This window comes from Pseudorca crassidens, chromosome 2 (genome assembly GCF_039906515.1).
Source record: "Pseudorca crassidens isolate mPseCra1 chromosome 2, mPseCra1.hap1, whole genome shotgun sequence".
Lineage (NCBI taxonomy): Eukaryota > Metazoa > Chordata > Mammalia > Artiodactyla > Delphinidae > Pseudorca > Pseudorca crassidens.
The window spans coordinates 81,458,295-81,465,896 of record NC_090297.1 but is presented as its reverse complement, the minus strand read 5'-3'; positions in this window follow the sequence as shown (position 1 = coordinate 81,465,896).

Genomic DNA, 7,602 nt, shown 5'->3' with positions numbered 1-7,602 from the left:
GTAGTCACTAAAGAAATACTTGTAAGAAACGTGAGAAGCTCAACTGCTTATTTTTTTCTCTCACATCATATATATATATATGAATATATAAAATAGTAAACGCCTCAAGTGTGGTAGGAAATTAATATTTTTATAGAGTTGAATGTATAGAAAGACTCTGTAATGAACAACAAAAATGCATATAAAGAAAAATATTTAGTCTTTCAAAGAGAATAAGAAAAAGTATTTTCACTCTGATCCTTCCAAAGTTCTCTCTGTGATGTGGTCCAAATGAACTATGGGTTCAAAGAATTTGGGTTGCTGCAGGAGCCTGGTCTTGCCTCTCATCACAACAGCTTCCTAGCAGCACTGGGCAATGCTTCCTAGCAGCACTGGGCAATGCTAAGCCTATCTCTGTAAAATTCACACCATAGAGGAACAACCCAGGATGTGTGTATGTGGTTTTTAGGAAGGTAGATTCCAAAGAGAAATAGGAAGGAGCATGTTCATCTTCAAAATCACCAATAAGGTAATTAACACTGCCTGCTATGGGATGGTGTGAAAGGAGAAATGGTCTGAGGAATGAATATGTAGAGACCCCTGGCAGTGGCCAATGGCATGACCATCTGGTCAGGGGTGTGGAAAGAAAAGGACTGGAAGATTGGAGATAAGGAGCACAACCTCATTGAAGGACACAGAGAGTAGGCACCAAGTATGAAGATTTTTGTATCAAGTGTTAATCCCTGCCAGAGGCATCTACCACAGAAGTGCTGAACAAAGCAGACAAAATCTCTCAGCTAGCTGATGTTAGCCGGCCATTGCCATTGTCAAGTCTGGATCAGGCATGATGGGCACATGAACAGACTGACTATAGTGAAAGAGAGGGAGGCTATGTATTGGCCACAAAACATGAACTTCTACTTCCCAGGGCCAGTCTGTCTATTGCTGCCTCTGAATGTCCAAACTGTCAGCAACATGGACGAACACTGGGGTCCTCCTATAGAACTATTCCTCAAAGAGACTGACTTGAATGTCCCTTCCATCCTGGAAGAGCCAGTGGTTCATCCTCACAGAGCTAAATACTTATTACTCCAGGTATGGGTTCTCCTTTCCTGCTCACAGATCCACAGCCAGCACCATTTTCTGGGATTTATGGGATGCTTGATCCACAGGCACGAAATCCCACTTAATGTAATCTCAGACCACAGGATCCATTTCATAGGGAAGATGTGGGAATGGGTCCACAACTCCATGTCTTGTTTGAATGGTGTGGTCAGAAAATAACTTAAAATTTCCATTTTTCATTTGGCATTACCTGAGTTGATATTGTGGAGTTGTTACATTTTGTTTTTATTATATGCTGTTATGGGCTAAATTGTCACCTGCAAAATTCATATGTTGAAGTCCTAACCCCCAGTAACTCAGAATGTGATTGCATTTGGAGATAGGGCCTTTAAAGAGGGAATTAAGGGATTCCCTGGTGGCACAGTTAAGAATCCGCCTGCCAATGCAGAGGACATGGGTTCGAGCCCTGGTCTGGGAAGATCCTACATGCCGTGGAGCAACTAAGCCACTGCGCCACAACTGCTGAGCCTGCGAGCCACAACTACTGAGCCCATGTGCCACAACTACTGAAACCTGCGTGCCTAGAGCCTGTGCTCCAAAACAAGAGAAGCCACTGCAATGAGAAGCCCGCACACCACAACAAAGAGTAGCTCCCCTCGCTGCAACTAGAGAAGGCCTGCGTGCAGCCATGAAGACCCAATGCAGCCCCCAAAAAAAAGAGGTAATTAAGGTAAAATGCCAATTTAAAAAACAGGTAAAATGTAAGATAAGGTAAAATGAGGTTATTAGGGTGACCCTAACCCAGTGTGACTGGTGTCCTTATGAAAAGAGATTAGGACACAGACATACACAGAGAAAAGACCATGTGAAGGCACAGGGAGAAGATGGCCATCTACAAGCCAAGGAGAGAGGTCTCAGAATGAAATCAACCCTGCCAGCTCCTTGATCTGGGACTTCTAGCCTCCAAAACTGTGAGAAAATACATTTCTGTTTGTTTATTTTAACTTATTTTGGCTGCGCCGGATCTTAGTTGCAGCATGCAAGATCTTCCTTGTGGCATGCAGGCTCTTAGTTGTGGCATGTATGTGGGATCTAGTTCCCCGACCAGGGATCGAAACCGGGCCCCCTGCATTGGGAGTCTTATCCACTAGACTACCAGGGAAGTCCCGTAAATTTCTGTTCTTTAAGCCACCCTGTCTGTGGTATTTGTTATGGCAGACCTAGCAAACTAATACATATGCGAAGTTAATAATAGGTTAACATTTATAGTGGCTAGCTTTTCAGTTTACAAAGCGCTTTCGGTTACATATCTTAATTGACTCTTATTAAGTGTTGGTAGGGTGTTATAATTTTCAGTTAGGAAACTGAAGACATGGGAATCCCTAAGGTCCAGTAGTGAGGGACAAAATTAGGTCCCGAATCCAAGTATTCTGACTTCAGCGCCTCTCTATCAAGTGAGACCTTCTCTATTTAAAAAACATCAGTGGCCAAATTCTTTACTTAGAATGGCATACAAGGTCCCTCTCATGCTGATGTGCCCCAGCTTTCCTTTTCTGCCTACTATCACTCAACCCCTTTCAGCCTATACTTTATCAATATGGAATTACACACCGCTCTTTATAAATCAAATATATGTTGCTCTCCCATGGCATTGTGTGAACTGTTTCTCTACTAGGGTGCTTTTACTACCTTCTCAACTTGACAAATTACTACACATTCTTCAAAACCCGGCTCAAATATTACCTTCTCTGTGAACCCCACTGTGAGTTTCTCTCCTCTGTGCTCCCATATTTTGTATATATCTCTACAATTGCACTTATCTCATGAGATCAGGAAGCAGATTAACAGAGTGAAGAGCGGCCAGGGCTTTGGAGCTAAGCAGACATAGGGTCAAATCCTGACTCTGCCATGTTTCATTCAATCAAATAGCTTTTTACAGTATGAATTACATGAAACACGCTGAGCCATGTTCCAGGAATACAAAGATGACAAACCTGTGCTCACCCTGAAAGAAATTAGTCCTAATGCAGTCTGGTTGTGGATTCAGACAGTAAATTAAAATTTAGAGAGACAAGTGCACTGCTAGAGATACATACAGGGAGCATTAGGCAAGACATTGACACTTCCCAGGGTCAAGGAAGGCTTTCTTGAAGGACAAACAGGAATTAAATGAAGATGGGTAGAGGGAATTCCCTGGTGGCCCAGTGGTTAGGGCTCAGCGCTTGCACTGCTGGGGCCCCGGTTTAGATTCCTGGCTGAGGAACTAAGTTCCCACAAGCCACGTGGTGAGGCCAAAAAAAAAAATTAATAATTATTATTAATAATAAATAAATAAATAAAAATAATAAACAAATAAGGTGGGTATAAAGTTTCAGGCAGAGGAATTAAATGTACAGAGGAGACTGAGAGAATGGCCAAGGTAACTCTATAAGTCTGTCTCCTCATCCGCAAATAGTAGGGCGATATACCCCTATCTCTTATGGTTGGTCGTAGGATTAAACGACATATCATATGTAAATCATCTAATAAAGTGTCTGACATTGAATGCTCAAAGTATTGAGGTATTATTCTGTTGTGGTTATATCTATGTTTCTATCTCTACTACTTCACCAGGGGAGTTCCTTGAGGGCCAGGAACAGTCTTATTCACTTTTGTATCATTAACTTCTGACACTGTGCCTGGCATTTCGAGACCGCTCAATATGCATTTGTTGAATAAGCTCATGAATGCATGAAGTACTGAGCATGCATGTGTTTCAGGATCTCATCCGTTCTAAGACAAAAGTAAGAAGGAACCAAAAAAACTACAGCAACACTAAAAGACCCTTCAATCTTTTCAGAAGTTTCCCTTTTCCAATTAATAAAACAAGTATGGATTCCTTCTGTGATTTATGTCTCCTGATTTATTAGAAATGACCAAACCTGCCATCTTAAAAAAACTCAGAGATCCACAGATCTAGGATGAGTTGATTTTGATGTGAAAAAGAAGAGTAATAAGTGCAGGTCAGACCAAGTGTAAATTCAAATCCCATGACCTTTTTCCCTTCAACAATTATCAATACTTTATTACAGAGGATTTAAAACATACTTAATTGAGAATTTGGTCAATGATAGAAAGCTAGGAGACCAATGTCTCAGGAACTCCCTTTCCTTCCCTTTGGCAAGTCCTAAGGAAGTATCCTGGGATCATGGTGAGAACCATTGTTTCAATAAATTTTATAAATACAATGTGTGTAAATAGAAATATCTAGGTCTTCATTAGAACCATTCTTTTTAACACCAAAAAATGGTTATAAGATAAACAGACATCAGTCTTCAAGGTCAGATTCCCTTGAAACGATTCCAAGCTATTAACTATGAGAATAATTAAACTGTAATTTAAGCACATTTTAAAGAGCCTAACAGATCTTTGTCCAGGCAAGCATTCCTAGAGGAGATGCTGTGCTTCCAGATTAATTTTAAAGCTACTCCAGCAATATATGTAAATCTGAATTTATTCTCCAAATTACCAAATCCAGATTCTACTCTCTACTGTTCAATTTAGTTTCTTCAGTTTGTATGCAGATTATGCCAAGCAGGAGGTCTGTCGTTTACAATTGACAACACTTACCAGATGTTAATTTTACACATTGCTCTAATTTAAATGCTTAATTGCTCTCAGTGAACTCAATTTACAGCTCATAAATCCCTCCCAGTGGCCCCCAAATCTCTTTGCCTATGATAAGTTCAAAGTTAAATGAACCATAGCGTCCCTTGGTAGAAAAAAGTGAAATATCTGAATAATCCTATACTCTTTAAATGTTTATAATTATTTGTTAGAAAAAATTAACATCTGAGCATTTTCTCTAAATTAGTTTTAGAGAGAAGAGGTTAGGAGGTTATGTTCAATGACTGCCAGGTCTCCTACTAGTTCCTTAAATATCTTGCTCTTTGAAACTGGAGCACAAGGATGATACATGCCTTTATATGTATATAGTATCCAGGATGATCAGGGAGGATCAAAGAAATATTAAAAACATTGTGGAGAATGACTATATAATTACAAACTGTTCCATGTCGATGGCGTCCAACTAAGGTAAAGAATAAGGTGCTGTAAGTATCATAGCCTGATGGGAGAGTTTGAAGGCTTTTCTGTCTACCCATCCCTTTAGCTGGGAAATTGAATGCTGACTTTGAAAGAGCTCATCTCATTCAACATCATCGTTTTATGGATGAGGACACAGAGCCCCAGAAAGTTCAAGTGGTTTGCCCAGAGAAATGAGTGATGGAGAACAGGACCAGAATTTCAGGTTCTTGTCTCTTCGGGCAACATTTTGACCACTTGACCACCCAGCCTATCTTGTCCCCCAATTTGTTGCGGTCAACTGCAGCAAGGGGAAAGGGAGAAAACCTTTATTAAACCTTGCACAAGACACAGAAATGGATTTTCTTCAACGAATGATACCGAGGTGCTTTCTGCTTTAAGCCAAACCACGTATGAAAATAGAGATGTACACTAGGCTAAATCACAGAGTGCTTCTTGACTTAATTTACAAGGATTCACTATTGGATTTTTGTAAACATTTAGCTCCCCTACTGAATTTTAAAGTTGGCTTATGCTAGCCTCAAGAACACATCTATTATGTAAATTAAGGTATTTATGCATTAAAACCAATTAGCAAGTGTTTATAAAGTACAGTCATCCCTTAGTATCCACTGAGAATACCAAAATCAAGTCCCTTATATAAAGTGGTGTAGTATTTGCATATAACCTATGCACATCCTCCTGTATACTTTAAATCATCTTTAGATTGCTTATAATACCTAATTCAAAGTAAAAGCTATGTAAATAGCTGTACATACATTGTAAATGATATGTAAATATTTGCCTTTGCACGAATTCAAGTTTTGCTTTTTGGGACTTTCTGGAATTTTTTTCCAAATATTTTCGATTTGGTTGGTGGTTGGTTGATTCCCTGGATGTGGAACCCGAGGATATGGAGTACCAACTGTACCTAACACTGAGTCAGGTGCTATGCAATTTTTTAAAATAATAAGTATAATATAAGCCATGTTCCCCATTGACAAGGAGCTTGCATCTTAGTTGTGGGCACAAGACAAACAAATTGAACAACTTGAAAACAAAACAGTATATAATGAAGCTTTAAATGGTACAGCAAGGAAAATTTGTAGGATATGGATGATAAAGAAGAAAAGACAAGTGAAAAACTTTGTGAGACTTTAGCATCTCTGTACTAATTTTATTTGTGTGATTTTCTGTTTATTCATGGGCTAGCAAATTAAAACAGGTTAAAAGTAATGCAAACAAGAGACCATGTCCTCTATTGCTCTCAAAATAATTTGGCGGGTTTGTAAGAGTTTTGACGCCCCCTAGTGGCCAGTTATAATAGCATTGTCTGCCTGCACTTACAGTTCTAAGGTAACTTGTTTTTTTGTTGTTTTTTAAATTTAATTTTATTTATTCATTTTTTATACAGCAGGTTCTTATTAGTTATCTATTTTATATATATTTGTGCATATATGTCAATCCCTATCTCCCAATTCATCACACCACCACTGCCCCACCCACTTTCCCCCTGCTTGGTGTCCATGTTTGTTCTCTACATCTGTGTCTCTATTTCTGCCTTGCAAACTGGTTCATCTGTACCATTTTTCTAGATTCCACATATGTGTGTTAATATACAATATATTTGTTTCTTTTTCTGACTTACTTCACTCCGTATGACAACTCTGGGTCCATCCATGTCTCTACAAATGACCCAATTTTCTTCCTTTTTATGGCTAATATTCCATTGTATATATGTACCACATCTTCTTTATCTATACGTCTGTCGATGGGCATTTAGGTTGCTTCCATGACCTGGCTATTGTAAATAATGCTGCAATGAACACCGGGGTGCATTTTTCTTTTTGAATTATGGTTTTCTCTTTTGGCTTCTGTTTTGAAGCCAAAAACCATGGGGAAGACTTTGATTTAAAACTATCAATACTTTTCAAAGTTTTCTTTGACTAATAGAGGCTGCATAGTGTAGTGGTTAACACATAATCTCCAGAGCTAGCCTGCCTTAGTCCAAACACCAACTTTGCCACTGACTAGCTGTTTGAGCCTGGGCAAATGTTGCTTAATCATTCCATGTCTCAGCTCCCTCTCTGTAAAGTGGGAATAACAATAATACCCTCTTCATGACGTTTTTACAAGAATTAACTGAGTTAATATTTTTAAAGAACTTAGAACAGTGCCTATCACATAGTAAACATAATATAAATATATGCTAAATAAATTAGAGCAAATCATAGTAAAGCTCATTCTTCTATTTACATTATCCTGACAATAATTTATAATTTTTCTAAATGGGAAAATTAACTTCTCTGTGCTTAAGCTTCTTTAATAATAAATAATCATGTGTGAGGAAATTTTTAAAAATAGACTTTCATTTATTTGTTTTATTAAGAATTCTCTTTTAGAGGAGTTCTACGTTCACAGAAAAATTGAGAGGAAGGTACAGAGCTTTCCCATATACCTGCTGCCGCTACACATGCATAACTTCTCCCATTATCA